Here is a 26,818-nt window from a genome sequence, read left to right as displayed (position 1 = left end):
CTTGTGAGAACAAGCAGCCTGCTTGTCCTCGGAGAAAGCGAAGATACTAACCTATAGCAGGTATTCTCCGAGGACAGCAGGCTGATTGTTCTCACAATCCCGCCCATCTCCCCTTTGGATTTGTTTTCTTATTTATTTATATGCTTTTTGATTTAACTGATGAGTCACGCTCGCGACGGGCGGGAAGTTGTCCGCACATGCGCGGTGCGCGCTGCTCACACACCAAAAGACTCTGGCAAAGTTTTATATTTTTGCTGGAAAAATTTTGCACATCGGATAAGCACATGCTCTGTTTAACTACATGAGGTACTTCGGTTCCGTTTTTGGCACATTCAAGAAGAGGGAACTAGTAACGGAGCCTGGTTAAGCTAATTGTTGGAACACTTCAAGCAGAAACAAGCAGTGGTCTGAAGCCATGCTGGTTAGAGGGGCCTACCTGGAACTAGTGACAGGCCTTGCTAGTTAGAGGGGTGGACCTGGTAAGCCAATTGTTGGAACACTTCAAGCAGAAACAGGCAGTGGTCTTAAGCCAGCTGGTTAGAGGGGCCTACCTAGGGTTATCATATGTGCGGATTTACCCGGACATGTCCTCTTTTTGAGGACATGTCCGGGCAACCGGGCGGGTTTTGCCAGTCTGCCTATTTGCCCGGATTTCTGGACAAACGGGCAGGCTGGCGGGTGGGCCGTCCTCAATGGTGTGCTGGAGCCGGCTTGCACCGGCTCGCAAGAGCCGGTTGTTAAATTTTGCTCCGACTTGTGAGCCAGTTGTTACTACATGCGAGCCGGCTCTCCTGCCTCCCTCCCTCTGGATCCGGTCCCTCACCTGAGTCGCCTTGTCCATCGAATTCTTCGGGGCAGGCAGTCTTGCCTGCCCGCTGCCAGTGTTACAAGAAATTATTTATTTTGGGGAAAATAGCTCTAGAGAGCACTCGCTACTGTTTATAATTTAAGAACAGGTGCTGTATGTATAAGTTTTAGGATATTAATTTCTCCACCAATCACCAAAGGTGATAATTGCAATAAATTAAATAAATTAAATATATATATAGCTTCAATATACTCAGAACACAAAGAGACCGTATTTTTAGCTTCAAAAAAGGTTGATTTAATATACAATTGCACACGAGAGGTAGGTTTTAAGAGATCTTTACAGGTAATCTGTGCTTCCATATCATCAAGCTGATCAATCCATAGACTGGTGGGTTGTGTCCATCTACCAGCAGGTGGAGATAGAGAGCAAACTTTTGCCTCCCTATATGTGGTCATGTGCTGCCGGAAACTCCTCAGTATGTTCTCTATCTCAGCAGGTGGTGGTCACACACAGCAGCAGCTCTGGCTAGGCCTCCAAGCCTAATTTTTAGGTTTTGTTGAGTGCCTGGGGTTGAGGGCTCTTTTTGAGCAAGTGCAAACCTGGTGGTGCCAGGTCCCTCCTTTTCTCCCCCCTCCCGCTGGCTCCGTTAAAAAAAAAAAAAAAAAAATTTTGAACGTCCTTAAAGGCGTTTATTTCGACGTTTATTTAAACGTTTATTGCAGCTACTCACTGGGACACCAGGTCGTTACAGCTCGGAGCGGAAAGCAGGTAATTTTTACCTTTTTATAGCGGGCAGGGGGTTCCCCGATTGATCTCCACGTGGCATATGGCGTCGGAGGGCGAGGGCGCACAGAGTCGCTCCCCGGATCGCTTGAGCGCTTCTAGAGGGGATGCGGGGTTCTTAAAGTCTGATTCGCCCTTGTTGGGTGACAGTTTCGTGACCGATGAGTGTCCCGGTCCTTCCTCCGGCGTGGCGGTTTTTCCCGCCATAAACGCCCATCCCCCGCTGCTCGCCTCCGCCATCTTGGCCGGCCACGCGGCTCGGACGGCTTCTTCTTGGGCCGCCCTTGAGGTAGGAGACATTAATGCCATGAACGCCCTTAATTTGGGCGACGGCACAAAAGCGGCTAAAGTTAAGCGCCGTTCTTCCCGCGCGGCTCCTTCGCGGAGTGTCGCGCCGGACGCCATCTTGGATGCGCAGCATGTCTCTCCCCCGCTCTTGTGAGCGCCGGTTGAGGGTGCGTCTAGGGCTGTAGCCCAGGCTGCGGAAGTGCACAGTCTGGGGGGTTTCTCCCCCGAGTTTGTTTTGCTGCTGCATCAGGCCTTCCTTATGCAAAACGCTGCCCCTGCTCCCTCGTCTGGTAAAGAGGTAAATGCCCTCGGGTTGATTCCCAGGCCTTGGAGGACTTTGTCTCCTCCGATGTAGATGAGGGCAGCATATCTGAGTTCTCCCAACGGTCCTTTGCGGATTCCTTGGAGGAGACGGATCCCCGCTCGGTTGGAGCGGATGACCCCTCTGCAGCGCGGCTTTTTAGCTCAGAGGATTTGCCCAACCTGTTAGTGCAGGCCATGGGTATTTTGAAGATTTCCTCTCCGGAGGACGTCTCTCCCTCAGCCCCTGTTGGCTTTGCCATTATGCTGGGGACGAAGCGCCCGCCTAGAACCTTCCACGTACATGATGCCATGCACGCCTTAATTTCGGCTCAATGGGATGTCCCGGAAGCGAGCCTTAAAGTGGCTAGGGCTATGTCCCGCCTCTATCCTTTGCCTGAAAGTGAACGTGAGGCCTATCTGTGGCCTACCGTGGATTCTTTAATCACTGCGGTGACTAAGAAAACGGCGTTGCCGGTGGAAGGTGGCACGGCCCTAAAGGACGCCCAAGACAGAAGATTGGAGGCGGCCTTAAGGTCGTCCTTTGAGGCGGCTGCTTTAAGTTTGCAGGCCTCAGTTTGCGGCTCCTATGTGGCCAGGGCGTGCCTGACTATGGTGCAGCGGGCTTCCCCCTCGGATCATTCCTTGAGGGCTGATTGGCCGGCCCTGGAATCGGGCTTAGCCTATTTGGCAGACTTGCTGTATGATGTCTTGAGGGCCTCAGCTAAAGGCATGGCTCAGACAATCTCTGCGCGGCGGTGGCTTTGGCTGAAGCATTGGTCTGCTGACCACGCCTCTAAATCCCGCCTGGCTAGATTGCCTTTTAAAGGCAAGCTGCTCTTTGGGGTCAAGCTGGACAAAATCGTGACCGGTCTCGGCACGTCTAAGGGCAAGAAGTTACCAGAGGTCAGGGCTCGGGCTAGTACTCGCCCCGGTACCTCCAGAGGACGGTTTCAGGAAGCCCGTCGGTACCGCCCGGGCAGGTCGGGCTCCTCTACCCCCTCTTCCTTCAAGAGGAATTTCTCCCCCAAGCAGCATTCTTTTCGCAGAGACCGCCGTCCCGGAGGTGCTCCCTCCGGTCCTCCCCCAGGGTCTCGTACCCAATGACGGGGCCTTGGTCCACGCCCCAGGGCAGATTGGAGGACGGCTGTCCTCGTTTCTGGGCGAGTGGACCACAATAACTTCAGACGCTTGGGTGCTGGAAGTCATCAGAGACGGCTACAAGCTAGAGTTCTGCCGAACCTTAAGAGACGGGTTTGTACTCTCTCCCTGCAAGTCTCCGGTCAAAGCTGTGGCAGTGCAGCAGACCTTGGACAACCTGATCCGCCTGGGTGCGGTCGTTCCGGTGCCAGAAAATCAGATTGGCAAGGGACGTTACTCCATTTACTTTGTGGTACCAAAGAAAGGAGGTTCTGTCCGGCCTATCCTCGACCTCAAAGGGGTCAATCGGGCCTTGAAAGTGCGGCACTTTCGCATGGAGACTCTCCGCTCTGTTATAGCGGCAGTGAAGGCAGGAGAGTTCTTGGCTTCCTTGGACATCAAGGAAGCGTACCTGCATATTCCCATCTGGCCTCCTCATCAACGCTTTCTGCGTTTTGCAGTCCTGGGACGACACTTCCAGTTCAGAGCCCTCCCTTTCGGGTTGGCTACTGCTCCGCGGACCTTTTCCAAAGTAATGGTGGTCATAGCGGCCTTCCTGCGAAAGGAAGGAGTACAAGTCCATCCTTATCTGGACGACTGGTTGATCCGAGCCCCCTCTTATGCAGAGTGCGGCAAAGCTGTGGACCGGGTAGTTGCTTTTTTGAGCTCCCTGGGATGGATCATCAACTGGAAGAAGAGCCAGCTGCGCCCGACTCAGTCCCTGGAGTATCTGGGAGTTCGATTCGACACCCCAGTGGGCAGAGTGTTCCTGCCAGACAATCGGATTGTCAAACTTCAGGCTCAGGTGGACCAGTTCCTAGTAGCCTCTCCTCTTCGGGCTTGGGACTATGTGCAGCTGTTGGGCTCTATGACGGCCACGATGGAAGTAGTGCCCTGGGCCAGGGCTCATATGAGACCACTACAACACTCTCTGCTGCAGCGCTGGACTCCGATGTCGGAGGATTATGCTGTGCGCCTTCCCTTGGACCCAGCAGTGCGCAAGGCGCTGAGCTGGTGGAGGCAGACAGACAAGTTGTCTGCGGGAATGCCTCTGGTGACCCCGGAGTGGATTGTCGTCACGACGGACGCCTCCTTGTCGGGCTGGGGAGCCCACTGCTTGGGAAGGACAGCGCGGGGGCTCTGGTCTCCTGCAGAGGCAAAGTGGTCTATCAACCTCCTGGAACTCAGAGCCATTCGGTTGGCGCTTTTGGAGTTCATCCCGGTACTGGCGATGAAGCCAGTACGGGTCCTGTCGGACAATGCCACGGCTGTGGCCTATGTCAACCGCCAGGGAGGTACCAAGAGCGCCCCTCTAGCCAAGGAGGCCATGAATCTATGCCAGTGGGCGGAAGCGAACCTGGAACAGTTGTCAGCGGCCCACATTGCCGGAGTCATGAATGTCAAGGCGGACTTTCTCAGTCGCCATACCTTGGAGCCCGGAGAGTGGCAGCTATCTGCTCAGGCGTTCTTGGGCATCACGAAGCGCTGGGGCCAGCCGAGCCTAGATCTGATGGCGTCATCGGCCAATTGCCATGTGCCGCGCTTTTTCAGCAGAGGACGGGACCCTCGATCCCTGGGAGTAGATGCTCTTCTCCAACAGTGGCCGACACAAGATCTTCTCTATGTGTTCCCGCCCTGGCCCATGTTGGGCAGGGTGCTAGACCGGGTGGCAAAGCATCCGGGCCGGATAATCCTGGTGGGTCCGGATTGGCCCAGACGTCCCTGGTATGCGGACTTGATCAGGCTCTCAGTCGACGATCCTCTGCGGCTGCCAGTGGAGCAGGGCCTGTTGCATCAGGGTCCCGTGGTGATGGAGGATCCCTCCCCCTTTGGTCTTACGGCCTGGCTATTGAGCGGCAGCGTCTGAGAAAGAAGGGCTTCTCAGACAAGGTCATCGCCACTATGCTGAGAGCGAGGAAGCGCTCTACTTCTACTGCTTATGCCAGGGTTTGGCGTATCTTTGCAGCGTGGTGTGAAGCAGGCTCACTTTCTCCCTTCACTGCTCCAATTTCTTCAGTGTTGGCGTTCCTGCAAGAAGGTCTGGAGAAAGGCCTGTCGCTCGGTTCCCTTAAAGTCCAGGTAGCGGCTCTGACTTGCTTCAGGGGCCGCCTGAAGGGTGCTTCCCTGGCTTCACAGCCAGATGTGGTGCGCTTTCTCAAGGGAGTTAATCACCTGCGCCCTCCTCTGCACTCTGTGGTGCCTGCGTGGAATCTCAACCGGGTGCTAAGAGGATTGCAGAAGCCGCCTTTTGAACCCTTGTCGAGGGCATCTCTGAAAGACCTGACGTTGAAAGCAGTCTTTTTGGTGGCTATCACTTCAGCCAGAAGAGTTTCCGAGCTCCAGGCACTCTCATGTCGAGAGCCTTTTCTGCAGTTCACGGAGGCAGGAGTGACTATTCGCACAGTGCCTTCCTTCCTGCCCAAGATTGTTTCTCGCTTCCATGTGAATCAGCAGCTCTGTCTCCCTTCCTTTCGTAGGGAGGACTACCCAGAGGAATACTCTGCTCTCAAATATCTGGATGTGAGACGAGTCATCATCAGATACTTGGAAGTGACCAATGATTTCCGGAAATCGGATCATCTGTTTGTCCTGTTTACAGGCCCTCGTAAGGGTCTGCAGGCTGCTAAGCCTACAGTGGCAAGATGGGTCAAGGAAGCCATTGCAGCGGCCTATGTGGCCGCGGGGAAGGTGCCACCTATCCAGCTGAAGGCTCACTCCACTAGAGCTCAGGCGGCCTCATGGCAGAGGCCGGGTCCGTCTCCTTGGAAGAGATATGCAAGGCGGCAACTTGGGCATCGGCCCATACATTCTCCAAGCATTACCGCTTGACTGTGGCTGCTCGGGCGGAGGCCCGGTTTGGAGCTTCAGTGTTGCGGTCAGGGATTTCAATGTCCCGCCCTGGGTGAGTACTGCTTCGGTACATCCCACCAGTCTATGGATTGATCAGCTTGATGATATGGAAGGTAAAATTATGTATCATACCTGATAATTTTCTTTCCATTAATCATAGCTGATCAATCCATAGCCCCTCCCAGATATCTGTACTGTTTATATTCTGGTTGAATTTTAGGTTCAAGTTTAGTCTTCAGTTACTTCAGGAGGACTTCGTGTTCAAGTTCCTTTTTCACTTGGATTCTTCAAGAGTTGGGACGAGTTTGTGTTACAGTGAGCTGCTGCATTCCTCTCCCCTCCGTTTTACGGGGCTGGATTGAGATTTAAATTCTGCCGGCACTCCCTCCCGCTTCGTGCGGCTGTAGGGCAGCTTTGTACCCCTCCCGCTTCGGCGGTGTTGGGGTCAGTCAGCTCCTCCCGCGGTTGCGGTTGCAGGATAAGCCAGATCCCTCCGCATCGGCGGGGTGGTGTCCCTCCCCCGCTCCGCGGGGATGAGCTGGACGGATTCCCCTCCCCCACTTGTGTGGGGATGAGCTGGGTTAATTCCCCTCCCCCGTTTCGGCGGTGGTGAGCTGGGCAGAGTGTCCCTTTGTGGTTGTAATTCTCTAAGTGCTGAGTCCTGCGGATGGAGCTTTGATATCGACATACTGAGGAGTTTCCGGCAGCACATGACCACATATAGGGAGGCAAAAGTTTGCTCTCTACCTGCTGGTAGATGGACACAACCCACCAGTCTATGGATTGATCAGCTATGATTAATGGAAAGAAAATTATCAGGTATGATACATAATTTTACATTAAGTAAGGCAAGGTAGCAGGTCTAGATCAAAGTTATGTTACTTACAAGTCCTTGTTACACAGTGGGAACAGCATTAGGTAAGCACATGTTTGCAGGACAGGAACAGGGCTTCTGCAGTAAGTGGATCATCTGAGTTGCTTGCAGCTGAAGAGAATCTGAGTTGCTTGCAGTGAAGAGAATCTGAGTTGCTGGCAGTTGATGAGAATCTGAATCTTGGGGAAACAGCTTTTGCTTTTATACCTTGCAAGCTGCAGGAGGATATGCCATGTGGATCTTTGCTGGCTTCCTGGTTTTTTGCACACAACCCCTGAGTCCTGGTCTCATGTTTGCACACGACCCCTGAGTCCTGGTCTCATGTCTTATGACATCACGAGACTTGCTGTCTGGCAAAAGGTCTTTTGATGTCCTGTTCAGTCTCTGGGGCAGATACACATTACAAGTCCTTCCTTTCTGCACATGTCTGGAAGCTGATGGGAGGGGCAGGTATACCTTTGACAAGCAAATGTCCTGTTTATGCTTCCTCTGAGTTCTTTGTTTTCAATGGGGTATTCAGGTGCCCACCTTAGTCATGCCTTTGTTAGGTGGGAGGGCAGAGGAAGCTCTTTTGTGTTTGTTAAGTGTTTGTAATTAACTATCCCTGCTCTCAGAAGTTCCCAGAAAGAGGAATGGGGGGGGGGGAGAGAGGGGCTTGAAATGAAACTATTTTCTCTGCTGCAGTGTAAAAGCTGCACAAATATATTGGTGTATATATAATCCAGCAAAATATAATAAACTGATACCATTACACTCCCTCTCTTGGTTCCGAAATACAAAAAATTTTAATATATTGGAGCGAGGAACCATAAAAATTAAAGGCTAAAAAGAAACTCTAACCTAGTACAGTAGCATAATTTCAAAAAGAACAGTAGCAAAGATACTGAACTGTTTACATGGGCATGTGTATTGGGAGAGGTGAATCTTTTAATAATGGACATTGAACAGACTGGACCGTGCAGGTATTTTCCTGCCGTCATCTACTATGTTACATCACTATGAATCTTGGAATATGTCCTTAGCTGGAATATGACTGTTATAAGCAAAAAGACTCATCATTATTACTTTTGTTTACTCATGACTTACATTTAGGTAGCTAGGGTTAAGTTTTCTGTGGTCAGTTTCATTAGGCTTCCATTCAGTCAGGTGGCAGAGTATGGCTTTGCTCTGGTTTAAAATAGGATTGCAAGTACACTTTATATGACTTCAGCCACACAAGCGTCATTTTGCTCTATTTCCAAAGACCACCTCTTTTTGTGTCACCTGCTCAGGGGCATAGGCTGCTCCCAAGTTTATGCCACAGGATATCTTACCCAGTATGCTAGCCAAATCAATGGCATGAGAGTGCGCAATTGACCAATTTACCACCGCAATGGGATGGACCAATCTATTCAGTCATATTTTCAGCGTTTGACATTCCAAGGAAAAATATTCTATGAATGTTTCCTAACACTGTGAATGTTTCCCTATATTCTCTATTTCAGAGGCTAACTGAGGTATTCACAGCAGTGATAAAAGGACAGATAGTTCTTTTTTAATAAGCAAGAGTGTAAATGTGGAGCTATTATACCATTGTTTCATTAGAAACAAGAAAGACATATGTATGCAATTATAATAATTTCCTAGGTTACTATTACACACAATACAATTATTCCTATCAATCCTATGCAATAATATTTACTTATTCATTGACCAAATAAACAAAAACAGAGTCATGGTATAGTGCCATGAACTACCTTTCAGAGAGAAACTTTTTATTCTTCAGAGAGAAACCTTTTATGGGTAATGAGTGTGGTAAAAGGTTACCATATCTATCTGCTTTAGCAGTGTTTAATGTAGCAAATTAATAGACAATACTCATGTGTTTAATGTTGTAAAGAATTTAGAAAAGATATGTTAATTTTGCTTTGCACACAGCCAATATTTCATTCCAGAGAGAGCATTTTGCACGTACTGGCTGTGATGTATAATACACTAAAAAGGTCAGAAACATTCCCTGTACTGATTGTACCTGATAGATCATGTAAAGAGAAACCTTTGCTCATAATTTCAAATATACACATGTGAATATATAACCTTAGATAGCAATTGGTAGAACTTACTATATATCTGTAGCCATAGCTTCAATAATAGTGAACATGGTTTTCTTTTCTATAGCTCGCCTGCCAGTGAAAATGGTCTCTTTTTTTTTTTCTTTCTTGGACAATGTGAACTAATGGAGGGACTGTTAGTAGGGAGGGTCTATTAATGTCTGCTTATAGTTTCTTGGGTACCCCATAACATAAAACAAACATGTAACATGGAGACCACATGACAAACAAACAAAGAGCTCTATTAGGCCTTTAGGTCTCTGATCGTCCATTCCAGATCCAGGGTTGAGCTTAACCTGTAAGTAGAAAACAAGAAGACAGAAGCAACATACGCGGCATCCATCTTGGATTGCCAAAGCAGTTTCATTCTTTTAGAATCATTTCTTATGCACACAATAAGCAAAAATTAGCAAATATTAATAGTGAACATGGTTTTCTATCTCATAATTAGAAAGGCGCACTATCTCATAAGTAGAACAGAATTATTATCTCATAAGTAGAACAGGCATCGAGATAGCCATGTGTGCATTAAATCCTAGCACCATAAAATCTTAGATTTAATCTTAGATTTACACTCGAACTCTGAAAAGACAGAAAAACACATTATACATTAATTTAGCAGGTCACATGGCTCTCCGGTTCTGGTAGGGGTTCCCTCTCTTGGTTCACAGTTCCTTCTCAGGGTCTTAGATCACGGCATACAAGCTGAATATAGCTTAGGCTTTAGTTTCCTCTACAAAAATAAGCATATCTTGTTAATTCACATTAAAGCACAATATTCAGTTTCAGCTCCAGTGGGAGTTTACTTATCAGAAAAAGACATTTCTAAATCTTACTTATTGCAGAGAGACATTCCTTAATCTTACACATTCAAAAGAACAGTAGAAGCTACATTTTTAATTAAAAGAACGATAGAAGCTACATTTTAAATTAAGCACAGTGTTCAAAAGGTTTATAGCAAAAACTTTTTCTATTTTCCTGTCACCGCAGAAGCCCACATGAGCGCTCGGGACACCTAGTGTTACTTGGAAAAACAATCAGGTGTACTTCTTTAGTTGAGATATGTGTACCCATTTTGTCTTTCCCTGTGGAAAGCTGATCTGATATACCACTGGGGATATACGGTTGGATACTGTATAAGGGCCATTCCAACCTGCAGAGAGGGCATGGTCCCGTTTTCCCTTGAAGAGCTTACGGTACATTACCTGAGAACCTACTTCAAAGAGGGGGCTGATAGCGGAATGTAGACTTTTAGATTGAGCTGCTTTCTCCAGGGCTTGAGTGACTCTGGCTTGCAGAGTGGTTTTATCCTCTACTAGTTGTTTGATATATTGTACAAAAGTAGGGTCTGTCTCATCATCATTTGGGTCCTGATTGATATAGTCACTAGAAATTAGGAGTGGCATAGTGTGTCCGAATAGTATCTGATAAGGGGTTACATGTGAATTCAGGCGGGATGTACTGCGTATGAATGCTAGTATCAAAGGCAATTTCTGAGCCCAATCTTTACCTGTCGAATTTACAACTTTTCTGAGGGCCTCTTTTATGGTCCTGTTCATTCTCTCTACCTGCCCAGAACTCTGTGGGTGATATGGAACATGAAGCTTGTGTTTTATATTTAGGGCTTGTAACAGGACTGTGAAAATCTCACCCACAAATGCTGGTCGATGATTTGAGGAGTGCCAAACCTGCAAATTATCTCAGAGAACAGTTTATTAGCAGCAGTCTGTGCAGTATGATTTTTACAAGGAAATGCTTCCACCCAGCCACTAAAAGCATCAACAATAACTAGAAGGTATTTGTATCCCTCTCTGGTCACTGGTAAATTGTCTATGAAATCAATTTGTAACCGGTGCCAGGGTCCTACCCTTCTCTGATATAAAAGTGGTGTTGGTTTAGTCTGTCCTGCTTTAACTTGTGCACATTGTAGGCAGCCGCCTACCCAATCCTCCACTTCCTTTCTCATTCCTGGCCATGATGCCATGGCTTTAAGGCGACTGAGGGTTCCTTCTACTCCCTCATGCAAATATGAGTGGGCTAAACAAATCAGCTCTTGTCTAAATATTTGATCTGGTATATGCTCAGAAGTATCTTTACCAGATCTAGTGACAGCAGAAATCTGAGAAGCCAACATGTCTACCTGATGGTTAAAAGAAGCTTCAAGGGAATGGTGGGGGTCCTGGTGTGATTTAACATGACGTATCATTAATTTACCTGGATGACACTGTAACCAATTCCCAATCCATTTCCACAATTGTCCTTGCTGCAAGGGCTTGCCATCAGCAGTGCAGAAATCATTACGAGACCACTGACTCAGCCACCCTAAACAGGCTTGTACTACATAGTCACTATCGCTGTATATCATTAAAGGGTGCGTTATGAGGCACTCATGAGATATATTAGTGTCTATATGTGGACATGTGTGAGTCAATACAGCCTGGACAGCTAATACTTCTGCGTTCTGAGCTGAGGAATGACTATCAGATTTACCTTTTAGGACTTCCTGGTCTATGCTGAGGGCTGCATACTGAGTATATCGTATACCTTTGTCCCAAAATGAGGACCCATCCGTAAACCAAATGTTTCTAGGTGGTACTAAAGTCTTAGCCTCCTCTACAGGGGGCGCTGAGGGACATTGCAGGGGAGATTGCAGATTCTCTTGATAAGGGCAAGAGTGATTGGACCCAGTTTCAATCAGTGCATGGGCTAAAAGGCTTGGACTTTTCTGGATTTCAAATTGAACCCTTTTGTTCATTAAAACTAGGGTCCATTGTGCTAGTCTTGTGTTTGAAATGTGTGAGCCAGTAAGGGCACCTGAAATTATATACTTGAGGGGAGTGTGACCTGAGCAAATAAAGATTTGGGCCTCTCCACAGAGATGCTGGAATGTCTGAACTGCCCAAATAGCAGCTAGACATTCTCTTTCACATTCAGTGTACCTGCTCTCCACATCAGTCAGTTTACGTGATTCATATGCCACAGGGCAAAGTTTTCCCTGTTGATTACGCTGGAGAAGGACCGCAGCTAAAGCAGTCTCAGTTGTGGCTAACTTGACGGTGAAGCTTTTAGCAGGGTCTGGATATATTAGTGCTGGAGCCTGTGCTGCAGCAGTTTTCAATCTAGACAGTGCTCTCTCATGCTCTTCAGTCCATTCCCAGTGACTTTTCTTTTTCAGGAGCCTATACAGGGGGCTTGCAATATCAGAGTACTGATAAATATAGGAGCGGAGGAAGTTGAACTCCCCTAACAGGACTCGCAAGGAATGGACATCGTGGGGAGCTGGTGCTTCCAGCAAGGCACGTACCTTACGGGTATCAGCTTGCCTCCCATCATTTCCCACTATGGTCCCTAGATACTGAACTGACTGTTGGACCAATTGAGCTTTACCCAGATTCACCTTGAAACCTGTTTCCTGAATTAAAGCAAGGACTCTTTCTGTGCGACCCTGAACTTCCTCTCTGTCAGAACCCACAATCAAAATGTCATCTACATATGAATGAACATATTTTCTATCCTGGACCCCCAACTTTTCTAGCATCTGTGTAACATGGAGGTGGCACAGGGTAGGGGAATTATGAAACCCTTGAGGAAGGCGGGTGAATGTGTATTGCTTGTCCTAAAATGTAAATGCGAATCTGTCTTGGCTTTCTGGATGAAGCTGAATAGCAAAGAAGCAGTTTGCCAAGTCTATTACAGAAAACCACTTACTCTCTGGGGTGATGGAGCTTAAGATATCTAGTGCAGAGGCAACAATAGGGGCTATAGTTTGTGTACCTTTGTTAATCTTTCGGTAGTCCACTGTGAGGCGCCAGTTTATGCCATCAGCCTTCTTTACAGGCCAAAGAGCTGAGTTGAAAGGAGATTGGGTTTCTCTAATTACTCCCTGTTTCATGAGATCTGATATAACACCCTGAAGTGCAGGGATTGCTTCCCTAGGATAGGGATACTGTTTCTGTGGTGGTACAGATTCTCCCTTAACTTTCACAGAGGATTTTATTTTCCCGCAGTCAGTGGCACTAGTGGTCCAGAGGTCTGGGAAAAGTTCTTTCCACCTGCTCTGCTCTGCTTCTGGCATTATCCCTGCTATTTTCTGCCACTTTGGTTTATAATACGGATCAATTTGTTTCTGCCACTCATAGTGAGGGCATTTCCATAGTATCTGATTACATAGATCCACTACCATGTTGTTTTTGTGTAGAAAATCAGAGCCTATTATCACTTCAGTGGATGTGTCAGGGCACTGCACTACTGTGGTATGAAATGTATCATCTCCTATTTTAAACTGTACATCTCCATACTGGTACCCCCTTTTGGTGTCTCCTGCAAAGGTGGACAGATTTATTGGCCCTATGGGATGTGATCCTGCAGGTATAAAGCTAGTGAGTGTTACGGCGGCACCAGTGTCCACTAATGCCAAAACTTTCCTGTGTCCTTGTCCAACCCACATCAGAGGTCTGCCCCCTGGGTCCCACTGCAGTTTGCAGAGTGGGGTCCACTGTGCATCCCTCCAATTCAGGCCGGACCCCTTATCCTAGGCTTCTAATGGAGGGGCTGATGGGGCTACCATGTGCGTTAGTGACAGACAGGCGGCTATGGCTTCTTCCTTTTCAGAGGGGGGCTCTTCCCTGTTTCCTGAGAGAACCTGCAGCGCCCGCGTGGTAAGAACATCAAGGGGTTGTTGGTCTCAGTATGCCATGTTCTCACCATGAGTTTTTAAAATGCTAACCGCTTGCCTGCGAGTTTCATTATCTACATATATAGGAGCGGATTTTTTTCTTAAAGGTTTACCTTTATGGGAGCATCGGTCAGAATGCAGCCCAGGTGGTGCATTCTTGGGTTGGGGAGCTGGATGCCGTGAGGGGGCCTGGGGGGCCTGCTCTTGGTATGGAGCTAGATCAGGGTATAAAGTGGGTACAGCTGCCGCCACTGGATGTACTGCATAAGGCTGATACCTTTGTACATTTTTGGCCTTCAAGCACAAATCCCTAGCAGAGGCAGGCTCACCTGGGGCCCAAGAACAGAGAGCTCTTGCAATAGTAGGATGCATGCCCTGACAAATTTCTCTCAACCTCTCATCATCTACTTTTACATCTAGTAGATCTCCTGGGATCTGCCTTCTGGAATCTCTTCCTTCCACTTCCCCTGTCATAATTAGTAAAATAATTGCTCTCCTTACATAATCTTCAATACCCTCATTTTTGCCCTGCTGGACATATGTATTTAAGATCTTGAACGTTCTCATGCCAAAGGATACACTCGCAGCGATTGCCAAATTTAGCAAAGAGAAACCCCTTTGTCTTGCCAATTGAATAGCTCCCTCCATCTGTTCTGCAAATTCAGGTTTGACACAGAGACGGATCACTTTAATTAATTCCTCTGTATCAATCCTCCCTTCCTGTTCTAATTTCCATAATGCCACACAAGCATGGGGGAACTTGTCAGGGTCTATCTTGCCTATTTGTCTGGCTATCACTTCTATATCTGTCTGTGAGAGGGGCTGGGAACTGATCGTCTGGATGAGTCCACCCGGTAGCTGTCTAGCCTCAGATACTTTTAACACGGCTGAAACAGGCATGGCTGTGGCTGTATTTGGAGGGGCACATGGAAGGCCTGAGATAGCTGATATCTGCACATGAGAATCCTGTATTTTTTCAGTGTTATTCTCACCTATAGGGGACGTCTGCAGTATTAGCTCTCTGGTTAGTTGTTTTAGGCCTGGGACCTGGTTTGCTTGCATTTCTAAAGCTAAAATTTGGGTTTTCATTTGATTTTCCTGAGCTTGCTGATGTTCTATCTGCTGCCTAGAAGAGTCCAATTGATAATTTAAGCACCTATTCATTGTGATCAAGAAATCCTTTTCTGTGCCTACCTGCTTGCATTCTTTCTCTTTAGCTAGTAATTTATCGTTCAATTCTGCATGCTCTTTTAAGGCTTTCTCACACATGGCCCACATTAACCAAGTTCATGCAGAAATTCCCTTGCTCCCTTCCTTAATTGAATATAAATTACAATATTTTTCGAATTTGCTCTCCATATCAGAGATGCTACTAATGTCCTCCACTACGCTAGGGGTCCATGGATTGGGGCCCGAGGATTCTATGGATCGCTTAAGCAAAGTGGGGTTATGTACACCTAGAATAGTGTGTTTCTCTGTGTGTATGTCTACCTCAGAATTATCCGCAAAATTAGTTTTTATTTTATGCCAGAGCATGCCTAAAATTTTTGTTATACAGTACATAAAGTACATAATTGCGTAAGTACTTAAGTATTGGCACGCTGGCAGGGACCAAATGTCCATTACGCGCAACATCTTAAGTAGTGCCCTGAAAACCTTATCAGTTTATCAATCGGGAATTTAATTAATGAAACCTGATACTCAGTTCTCTATAAAGCAGCAAAATACAAAAATATAATTTAAGGACACTGCTACCGTATTCTACTCGCACAGAATACCTACCCCCGTTCTGCACCAATTAATATGTTACAAGAAATTATTTATTTTGAGGAAAATAGCTCTAGAGAGCACTCGCTACTATTTATAATTTAAGAGCAGGTGCTGTATGTATAAGTTTTAGGATATTAATTTCTCTACCAATCACCAAAGGTGATAATTGCAATAAATTAAATAAATTAAATATATATATATAGCTTCAATATACTCAGAACACAAAGAGACCGTATTTTTAGCTTCAAAAAAGGTTGATTTAATATACAATTGCACACGAGAGGTAGGTTTTAAGAGATCTTTACAGGTAATCTGTGCTTAAGTAAGGCAAGGTAGCAGGTCTAGATCAAAGTTATGTTACTTACAAGTCCTTGTTACACAATAGGAACAGCATTAGGTAAGCACATGTTTGCAGGACAGGAACAGGGCTTCTGCAGTAAGTGGATCATCTGAGTTGCTTGCAGCTGAAGAGAATCTGAGTTGCTGGCAGTTGATGAGAATCTGAGTTGCTGGCACTTGATGAGAATCTGAATCTTTGGGAAACAGCTTTTGCTTTTATACCTTGCAAGCTGCAGGAGGATATGCCATGTGGATCTTTGCTGGCTTCCTGGTTTTTTGCACACAACCCCTGAGTCCTGGTCTCATGTTTGCACACGACCCCCGAGTCCTGGTCTCATGTCTTATGACATCACGAGACTTGCTGTCTGGCAAAAGGTCTTTTGATGTCCTGTTCAGTCTCTGGGGCAGATACACATTACAAGTCCTTCCTTTCTGCACATGTCTGGAAGCTGATGGGAGGGGCAGGTATACCTTTGACAAGCAAATGTCCTGTTTATGCTTCCTCTGAGTTCTTTGTTTTCAATGGGGTATTCAGGTGCCCACCTTAGTCATGCCTTTGTTAGGTGGGAGGGCAGAGGAAGCTCTTTTGTGTTTGTTAAGTGTTTGTAATTAACTATCCCTGCTCTCAGAAGTTCCCAGAAAGAGGAATGGGGGGGGGAGAGAGGGGCTTGAAATGAAACTATTTTCTCTGCTGCAGTGTAAAAGCTGCACAAATATATTGGTGTATATATAATCCAGCAAAATATAATAAACTGATACCATTACACCGGCGCTGACCCTCCCTTGCTGCCGGTTCGCTCTTTAAAAATGGCCGCCGAGACTTCTGCTGAAGTTTTGGAGGCCGCCTTTGTAAGTCTCAGCGGCCATTTTGAATAGCAATCCAGCAGCAGGGGAGAGTCAGCGCTGGCAGCAGGCAGGCAAGACTGCCTGCCCCGAAGAATTCGATGAAGGGAGGGGGTGGCAGGGGAGAGAAGGGAGTCAGTCGCTGGACATGGGTGGCTGGAGGGGGGGCAGGGGAGAGAAGGGAGTCGCTGGGCATGGGTGGCTGGAGGGGGCAGGGGAGAGAAGGGAGTCGTTGGACATGGGTGGCTGGAGGGGGGCAGGGGAGAGGAGTAGCTGGATATGGGTGGAAGAGGAGGAGGGGGCAAGGGAGAGAAGGGAGTCGCTGGGCATGGGTGGCTGGAGGGGGGGGCAGGGGAGAGAGGTCAATCGCTGGGTATGGGTGGTTGAAGGGGGGGTAGGGGAGAGAAGGGAGTCGCTGGGCATGGGTGGATGGAGGGCAGGGCAGGGGGAGAGAAGGATCGCTGGACATGGGTGGATGGAGGGAGGGGGAGAGAAGGGTCGCTGGACATAGGTGGATGGAGGGCAGGGGGGAGGGCAGGAGAGAGGAGGGGAGAGAGAAGAAATGCTGGACATGGATGGAGGGGAGGGAAGAGTGAGGAAGGAGATGAGATGTCCAAAACTCTGCTGCGCTCCAGAGTAGCTATACTCACGTTAGCCCTCTCCTCAAGTCGCTTCACTGGCTCCCTATCCGCTTCTGCATACTGTTCAAACTTCTCCTTTTGACCTACAAGTGCATCCACTCCGCAGCTCCTGAGTACCTTTCCGCTCTCATCTCTCCCTACACTCCTCCCCGTGAACTCCGTTCGCTGGGTAAATATCTCCTGTCGTCCCCCTTCTCCCCCACTGCTAACTCCCGGCTCCGTTCCTTCTATCTCGCTGCTCCCTATGCCTGGAATAGACTCCCTGAGCCAGTACGTCAGGCTCAGTCTCTGGCTGTCTTCAAGTCTAGGCTTAAAGCCCACCTCTTTGATAGTGCTTTCGACTCCTAGCCATGACTCTCTTACTCAACACCCTCACTTATCACCCCTACCACTGCAATTTCCCCACCCCTAGCTGTCTGTTCATCTGTCCAATTTAGATTGTAAGCTCTGTTGAGCAGGGACTGTCTTTTCATGTTAATTTGTACAGCGCTGTGTAAGTCTAGTAGCGCTATAGAAATGTTTAATAGTAGTAGTAGTAGTAGATGAGGGAAAAGGAAGAGAGGAGAAAAACTGCACATGGATGAAGAAAATAGGCAGAAGTTGGATCCACTGGACCGTCAAGTCTGTGGAGGACCAGAAATGAAGAAGAAAGGAGGAAAGGAAAGAAATAAATGGAAAAGAAGCTGTGGAAACGAAGTTAAGAGGACAGATAGCAGCAGAATCGGATACTGGGCCAGCATGATCAGAAAAACAGACACCAGACAACAAAGGTATATTTTCATTATAGTGTTTGGAATTTGTTCACTTTGAGAATCAGGTGCTCAACATTAAAAGTTTATATTTATTTACTTATTTGTGACATTTTATCGCACATTAAACATGAATTAGATTAGATTGGAACCTGGGATCATTTAATTTTTTTTTCCTGAAGTAATGCATTGTAACCCCCCCCCCCCCCCCCCCGACTATAGCCAGCTCTGCAATTTGGTGGGGGGCGCAGAGGGGGACCAGGGGGGCGCAGAGGGGGACCAGGGGGGCGCAGAGGGGGGGCCAGGGAGAGAGCCTGTTGTTAAACATTTACCAGCACACCACTGGCCGTCCTATGCTAGCCTCCCAGCCCTCCCCTCCCCTTACTTACTACTCTACTGCCCTGGTGGTCTAGTGACCTCTTCCGCCTTCGGGGCAGGAAAGAGCCCGAAGCGCTGCCCTGCATTCTGTTGCTGATCTCGGCGCCGATTCAAAATGGCTGCCGAGAGTTGAAGCAACCTTGCAAGACTGCCATTTTGAATCGGCGCCGAGATCAGCAACAGGATGCAGGGCAGCAAAGAGGTGGCTCTTTCCTGCCCCGAAGAGGTCACTAGACCACCAAGGCAGTAGAGTAAGGAAAGGGAAGGGGGGTGACGGGGAGGAGAGTGGAAGGGGGTGACGGGGTGTGTGACAGGGAGGAGGGGAATATGTGAAAGGGAGCGGTGCGAGGGTGTGAAAGGGGGCGGAGTGAGGGTCTGAAAGGGGGTGGGGCGGATGTGAAAGGGGGCGGAGCGGTTGGGGCGGGGCATGTGTCCTCTTTTTTGGGGGACCAAATATGGTAACCCTAGGCCCACCTGGAACTAGTGACAGGCCTTGCTGGTTAGACCTGGAAGTAGTGACAGGGCCTGGTAAGCCAATTGTTGGAACACTTCAAGCAGAAACAGGCAGTGGTCTAAAGCCATGCTGGTTAGAGGGGCCTACCTGGAACTAGTGACAGGGCCTTGCTGGTTAGAGGGGCAGACCTGGAACTAGTGACAGGGCCTGGTAAGCCAATTGTTGGAACACTTCAAGCAGAAACAGGCAGTGGTCTAAAGCCATGCTGGTTAGAGGGGCCTACCTGGAACTAGTGACAGGCCTTGCTGGTTAGAGGGGCAGACCTGGAACTAGTGACAGGCCTTGCTGGTTAGAGGGGCAGACCTGGAACTAGTGACAGGGCCTGGTAAGCCAATTGTTGGAACACTTCAAGCAGAAACAGGCAGTGGTCTAAAGCCATGCTGGTTAGAGGGGCCTACTTGGAACTAGTGACAGGACTTGCTGGTTAGAGGGGCAGACCTGGAACTAGTGACAGGCCTTGCTGGTTAGTGGGGCAGATCTGGAACTAGTGGCAGGGCCTGGTAAGCCATTTGCGAGAGCACTTCAAGCAGGAACAGACAGTGGTCTAAAGCCATGCTGGTTAGAGGGGCAGATCTGGAACTAGTGACAGCCATTTGTGAGAACACTTAAAGAAGTAACCCTGACTTTTCGTTTCGACAGGGCGGAGAGGTACTGTACACTGGATACTGTTAAAAAAATGATTTAGCAACCTCTATGACAGCTTTAGATGTTAGAGCCAGGTCTAATAGAGCAGCAATCAGGTCCCTCCCTGGAGTAGTGCAGTGCACCATGGAGTAGGTGACTCTGCTCCCTTTCTCCTTCTACCTCATCCTGCACGTCTTACGCTTCCATGAGAAGGGCTGAGTGAGTGAGCTCCACCCCCCCCCACCCCGATTATTCTACCTCATCCTGCACATCTTACACTTCCATGAGAAGGGCTGAGTGAGTGAGCTCCACATCACCGACTATTCTACCTCATCCTGCCAATCTTACGCTTCCATGAGAAGGGCTGAGTGAGTGAGCTCCACAGCCCCAACTATTCTACCTCATCCTGCATGTCTTATGCTTCCATGAGAAGGGTGAGTGAGTGAGTGAGTGAGCTCCACATCACCGACTATTCTACCTCATTCTGCCAATCTTACGCTTCCATGAGAAGGGCTGAGTGAGCTTCACAGCCTCAACTATTCTACCTCATACTGCCTGTCTTACGCTTCCATGAGGGCTGAGTGAGTGAGCTCCACAGCCCCGACTATTAAGCTCTAGCCCACGGTCCTGCATCGATCCGACTATTAAGCCCCTCTTCACCGCTACGACGCCCTCTGAGTTCAACCAGCCAGCTCAGCCCTGCGGGGTCTTCGTCCATCTGGTCCCCCGGGCCTCTGAAGGGCGAACTGGTCCCCCGGGCCTCAGATGGGCCATAAATAGAGTGCACTGTACAAATATGATTTAGCAACCTCTATGACAGCTTTAGATGTTAGAGCAGCATGCAGGTCCCTTCCTGGAGTAGTGCAGTGCACCGTGGAGTGGGTGACTGGTCCCTATCTCCTTCTACCTCATCCTGCCTGTCTTACGCTTCCATGAGAAGTGCTGAGTGAGTGAGTGAGCTCCACAGCCCCAACTATTAAGCTCTAGCCCAGGGACCCGCATCGGTCCGACTGTTAAGCCTCCCCCTCACCACTACGACTCCCTCTGAGTTCACCCAGCTCAGCCCTGTGGGGTCTTTGTCCATCTGGTCCCCCCGGCCTCGGAAGGGCCATCTGGTCCCCTGGGCCTCAGAGAGGACAGTCCGCCCTGGTTGACAGTCGCGCCGTGGACGGGGGGCCCCATCCCCCTCCGCGCACCACACCCAGGAGAGGACGGCAGCGGTCATCTCCCTCGGCCCTGGCCACTACCCGTCAGATAGCCCACCGGGTTGAATCCTCCAGGCGGACCACACGGAACCCACCCATTTACCTCTTAACGGTTTCATGCCCTCTTGAACTCTCTCTTCAAAGTTTTTTCCAACTTTCTCTTACGGTACTTGTCCGCTATTGGTCTCATGCCGGTATTTAGCCTTAGATGGAGTTTAACACCCGCTTTGGGCTGCATTCCCAAACAACCTGACTCCGAGAAGACTAGGGCCCGGCGCGCCGGGGGCCACTACCGGCCTAACAGCATCCGCGAGCTGGGCCTTGATCAGAAGGACTTGGGCCCCTGACCGGCGCTGGGGAGGTGATCTTCTGTATGTCACATTTCCCGCGCCCGCCGCACAGGTGAGGATTCGGCGCTGGGCTCTTCCCTCTTCACTTGCCGTTACTGAGGGAATCCTGGTTAGTTTCTTTTCCTCTGCTTAGTAATATGCTTAAATTCAGCGGGTCGCCACGTCTGATCAGAGGTCGTAGCCGAAAGGGTAGGGAAGGAGGGAAGCCCGCGGGGCCTCCCTACCCTTCTCCTTCCCGAGAGGGGGAGGGGACGCCGAGGCCCTCGAGGACGAAGCGAGCGGAGGTAGAACGGAGAACCGGCGGAAGGGCAGACGTGGGCAGCCTCAGGTCAGACCGTAGACAGCCGCACGCCAGGGCTGACAGCAATAGCCTGGCCCCGCACTCGGTCCCGAGCACCCCTCAGCGAGGGTGCCCTCCCCGGTTCTGCTCTTGAGGGGACGAAGGGTCAGAGGTGGTGCGTGTCGGTGGCAGAGGGGCAGGCCGACGGGACCCACCCCGCCACACCGGAAAGAGACCCTGCGAACGGCCCTAGCCACGCGCTCTGCGGGAAAACGCCTAGGCGATTGACGGAACGGGTGACCCTTAGACAGGCGTAGCCCCGGGAGGAACCCAGGACCGCAAGGTGCGTTCAAAGAGTCGATGATCAATGTGTCCTGCAATTCACACTAATTCTCGCAGCTAGCTGCGTTCTTCATTGATGCACGAGCCGAGTGATCCACCACTAAGAGTCATGCTTTCGCCCTTATACCGGTATCAAGGTCACGGCAGAAGGGGCGCGGAACTCGGTTTCCTGATGCCCCCACCGCTGCAGAGGCAAGTCGACAGAGACCGGCAGAAAGGAAAACGAGGAGCCCGGAGGCTCAGAGCCCAGGCGCTCGGCCCAGGAGCCTCCTTCCCCGGAGGTGGTGGAGGAGGATCACCAGCATGGGAGGGGAGGAGGAGGTGGCAGGCCCTCCTCTATTAAACCTCACCTTTTCCCATCCTTCTTCTCTCTCTTCTTCCTCCCCATCCTCTTTTCCCTCTTCTTCCCTTCTCCCTTCCTCTTTATCCCCTTCTCTTTGTTTCCCCCATTTCCCTCTGCCCCTCCTCCTCCCCTCTAGAATGTGCCGCTCTTGAGCACCTACTAAACGGATGCCCCATCACTCCACATAAATTACACCTGATGTCTGTACACTGCCCTGTCTTGTGTTCTCTACTTCCACATTTTGCATGCTGCCTTATGGGGCACATCATTGAATAATGTCAAAATGATCCACATTTGAAACACTGATGTGGCTGGCCTCTGTAAAAACACTGTACTCTATCCCTCCCTCTATATGCCGCAGGTGGTATATGTAGTGTCACTTCTCCTCTTTTTTTTTAATCGCACCGTGGCTCCCCAAGCCCCCGCCCAAACTCTACTTGGGTCAGGGATCTTTTTTTAACGGACTCACCACTTCAGCATGCCTCCCCAACCAAAATGTCAAATCCGCAGCTGCCAAGGACACATTCTGACCAGCAACTTAACTTGCACCACCTCATTTTTACTCACTGGTATCACTTTTATTCCCTCCCATTTTTTATTACCCTTCACCTTCTCATACCTGACCCAAAATTCTTCTAGCCCTCTCATTGTGAGAAAACTGATATCATATTCCGGGCTATTCACCGGATGAATGCAAGCAAATAAATCCTCCGTGCAAAACCCAACTGAAAAATCTTCTGCAATATTTCTCCCTTTGTTGGAGCATTCCCTCTTCCCTCCCACTTCAATTGAACCACATTTCTCCTTTTCACCACGTGTCCGCTATTCCTCCTTTCCCCACCGTCTCTACCCCACCCCCCTTCACCAGCATTCCACCTCCACTCCTCTCTCACCCCTCCTCCCACTACCTGTGCAAAAGTTCTTCCACTCCCCTCCCCCACCCCTCCCCTTTGCACCTCCCCTTGCCATCCTTCTGTCTAAACCCTCTCCGTCCCCTCCTGAGTACTTCCCTCCCCCTTCTCGCTCTCCCTCCCCTTCCCCTATCCACCCCTCCCCACCCCCCACTTCCCCCAAATTCTCTTTGTATAATCCCCTCTTTCCACCCTCCTTCCTCCTCCCCCCACCCTCATTCTGTCCAGAGTCTTTGCAGAGAATCTCAATCCGTTCTCTCTCTGCCCTCTTCTTGATTATGCAGCTAAAGTGCTTTCCTCTCTCTTCCTCTGGTCTGTCCATCTTTTTCGTCTCTGTTTGCACCCTGCCGTCCTCTCCGCTTTCACTCATCTCTTTCAGGCTTGCTCCACCCCTCTCATCTCCACTATCACCACATTGCCAGTTGGACTTTTGTTTAGCTTTCCCACCCTGCATTGCACCGCTCTGTCCATTTTCTCCCTGCCTCTTTCTGTATTCACCGCCAAGCTCTCCCCACTGCTCCTCTAACGTCCCTTCTCTTGTCCGCTCTGGGGATCAGCTTCCTCTCTCTAGACCTTCCTTCCTCATTGACTAGATTCTCTTGCTCGTCATCCAATGCTCCTCCCCAAAATCTTCCTCTGTATTCTCACTGGTCTGTTTTCCTCTTGGCACTTTCCCACTCGCTCCTTGCTCCACCCCTTTCTCAGCGGTGTTAAACTCCCTCTGGCTGATGTCTCTCATTACACACAGCTGATGTTCTTCCCTCGGTGTCTCTCCCACCTCCCAAATCTCCATTGTTTTATCACCTCCAGATTCTGGGTAAAATTGTCTTTTACTTATTTTCCTGTCTTTTTTTATTAAGCTGCTCCTGTTGTTTATCTCTTGCTATTTGTTCTGCAGCTCCACCAAATAAAAAGAGGTCACTTTCCTTCTGACTCTGGCTGTTTGTACTATACAACAATTGTGTTGCTTGATTCTTTTCAAACTGTGTTTCTGCTACTGCTTCCACACTGTGTTTTTCTTTCTGCTGCCATCTCTCTCTGTTATCATATATCTCCTGCAAAGGATTATTTCCTCTTTTCTTTAATGCTTCCAACTTTTCTCTCCACAGCAACTGCTTTTCTAATAATGCCACTTCTCTTTGCTGTCTCTCTCTCTTTCCCATGTTGCTCGCAAGTTTCACCATTACTCCTGCCAGCTTCACTCTTCCTCAATTGTTCGTCTTCCGGCTCCAATTTTGTAATTAGTTTTAAATCATGTAGCAGTTCTTCCTCTGTGATTTCTCTCTCTGTGGCCCATGCTTCCCATCCACCTTCCTCCTCTTCACCACTCCCATATATTATTTCCTTTGAGCTTATCACTTGCACCTGAGCCTCTTCACCCTCCTTAGTCCCCATTCTCCCTGGTTCTTCACCTTGTTCTCCAACACTGCCTTGCATGTCACAGGGCCAAGGGCTTTCCCCTAGGGAGTCTCTGGTTCCTGGGTCTTTTTGGCTCTTTCCTTTCAATGAACCTTGCTTCTGGGCCTCTGCACCCTCTCTGGACCACCTTCTCCCTGGCTCTTCACCTTGTTTTCCCCCTCTGCTTTCCACTGCACCAGGGCAGGGGCTTTCCCCTAGGGAACTTATGGTTCCTGGGTCTTCCTGGCCCTTACCATTGGCTTGTCTTTGCTGTATTCCTCTTGCCTTTCTTTCCACCTTCTCTCCTCCTTCCAGCTTTCCAGCTCCTGCTTCCCCTCTCTCTGGAGCCTCTCCTTGGTCCCCTCTGAACTGGAGCCTCTCCTGGGTCCCCTCTGAACTGGAGCCTCTCCTAGGTCCCCTCTGAACTGTCTCTGGAGCCTCTCCTGGGTCCCCTCTGAACTGGAGCCTCTCCTTGGTCTCCACTGAACTGGAGCCCCTGGTTCTGCTCCATCCTGCTGGCCTTCAGCTAGGCCTTGGAGCCTGGTCTTCAATTACTCCAAGGCCCAGGCCCCTGCTCCACTGTCGGACTCAATTGGGCCCTCTGGTCCTTCCTTCCAGCCTTCCTCCAGCACAACCTTCCTGTCCAACAGCCAAGTTCCAAATGAGCTGGATAACTCTTTATTTAAAAACTTGCATCAAATACAAAAACAACACCTTTCCCACATAACCCTTCCCCCTCCCATCATATCTTTATTCCTCCCAACCTTCCAACAAAAATACATCAACACATTCCCAACATAACCCTTCCCCCTCCCATCATCTCTTTATTCCTACCAACCTTCCAACAAAATACATCAACACATTCTCACCTTCCAACAAAAAGACATCAACATATTCCCCCTTTTTTACACCATTTTCCACCAGATTGAAATCCTCTCCCTCTTCATGGCGGCCGTAATCGCACCCCTTGCCACCTTCTCTCCAACACTCCTCTTCCCACCTTCAATCTTTCCCATGCAGCTACTTGATAGACACTTTTAATCATTTGCCATGCAACTTGTTCTGCCCCTTTGTCCACATTGAACAAATGATATTGGCATCTTGCCCCCCCATAAACCCCCCAACAGCACAATCCCAATCACATACATTGTCACCCTATCCCCTCTTCCCACCACTCTTTCCACCCCATATGCCCAATCTGTATAATTCCAGTTTCCCATGCCCTTCACCTCCAAAATCCTTCCCACCACCCTCCCCACTCTCTGTGCAAAAGGACACTCTTTTAGTAAGTGGGCCTCCGTCTCCTCCTTTCCCACACATTCTGGTCGTGGGCAGTCCCTTTCGTCCCTACTCCTCCATTTGATATTAGCCCGGACAAACAGCCTCTGGTGGAAGGCCAGCCACGCTATGTCTTCCAGTTTTCGCGGTACTCTCCCTGACATCAGGTTTCTCAACCCCTGTTCCATCCTTTGAGTTGTACAATCCTTCAAGCTGAGATTCTCTGGCCATATCTGCTCTCTCACCCTCTCCATCCACTCCCTTCTGTTTCCCTCTTTTATCTCCTGTCCTGTCACCCCCCATTTCCTCACCACCTTTATTACCCCTTTCTGATACTCCTGCCCCACCTTCCCCTTCCTTTTCCTCTTCTCTCCCCTCCCCCCATTAACCCATTGCTCCCAAACCCCCCCTTCCCTCAAACTCTTCGCCCATCCACTCTTTTCCTCCTGTACCAAACCCCTCAAATTAGTCTGCAAGAACAAGCTCACAAACACCAAAAGTGGATTCACCATCCCTAAACCCTCTTTCCCCCACTCCCTGCAAACCACCTCCTGCCGCACCCGATTTAACCTATTATCCCATAACGCCCTAAAAAACACCCCAGATACTTTTGCCTGTAACTTCTCTGGCAGCCAACACACTTGTGCCACCAACAGAAACAATGGCACCAGGTATGTCTTGATCAATCTTACTCTTTCCCGGTATGTCACCCTCCATCCCTTCCACTTCTCTGCTACCTCACTTGCCTTCTCCACCACCCTCTCCCAATTTCTCTCACCATTCTCATGTGTCTCAAACCTTACCCCCAAAATTTTCACCTCCTCTTCTGCCTCCGGCATCCCCTCCCCCTCTCCCCTCCTCTGTCCCACCCTCTCCCCTCCCCCACCTGCACCACATGACACTTTCCCCAGTTTATTTTCACCCCTGTCGCCTTCACATTCCACCCACCGCTCTTCCTCTCTCCCCTGAACCATTACCGTTAAGTCATTGATATATGCCACTACTCTTACCCGTTCTTCCCCCACCCCCAAACCCACCCCTG

The 26,818-nt window shown here is 49.3% G+C and overlaps 1 protein-coding gene and 1 non-coding gene across 4 annotated transcripts in view; one reads left to right on the top strand and one right to left on the bottom strand.

Annotated features, from left to right (window-relative positions):
• Positions 1-26,818, top strand: part of C7H21orf58 (chromosome 7 C21orf58 homolog) — an 872,003-nt gene that overhangs the window by 655,804 nt on the left and 189,381 nt on the right. The gene's annotated exons all lie outside the window — the stretch shown is intronic.
• LOC115475202 lies at positions 21,802-21,955 on the bottom strand. The gene has a single exon (XR_003942984.1). It is a non-coding gene; the product is annotated as a 5.8S ribosomal RNA (ribosomal RNA).

This window comes from Microcaecilia unicolor, chromosome 7 (genome assembly GCF_901765095.1).
Source record: "Microcaecilia unicolor chromosome 7, aMicUni1.1, whole genome shotgun sequence".
In the NCBI taxonomy this organism is placed as follows: domain Eukaryota; kingdom Metazoa; phylum Chordata; class Amphibia; order Gymnophiona; family Siphonopidae; genus Microcaecilia; species Microcaecilia unicolor.
The sequence above is the reverse complement of the archived record's forward strand: the minus strand, read 5'-3'. Positions and strand labels throughout refer to the sequence as shown.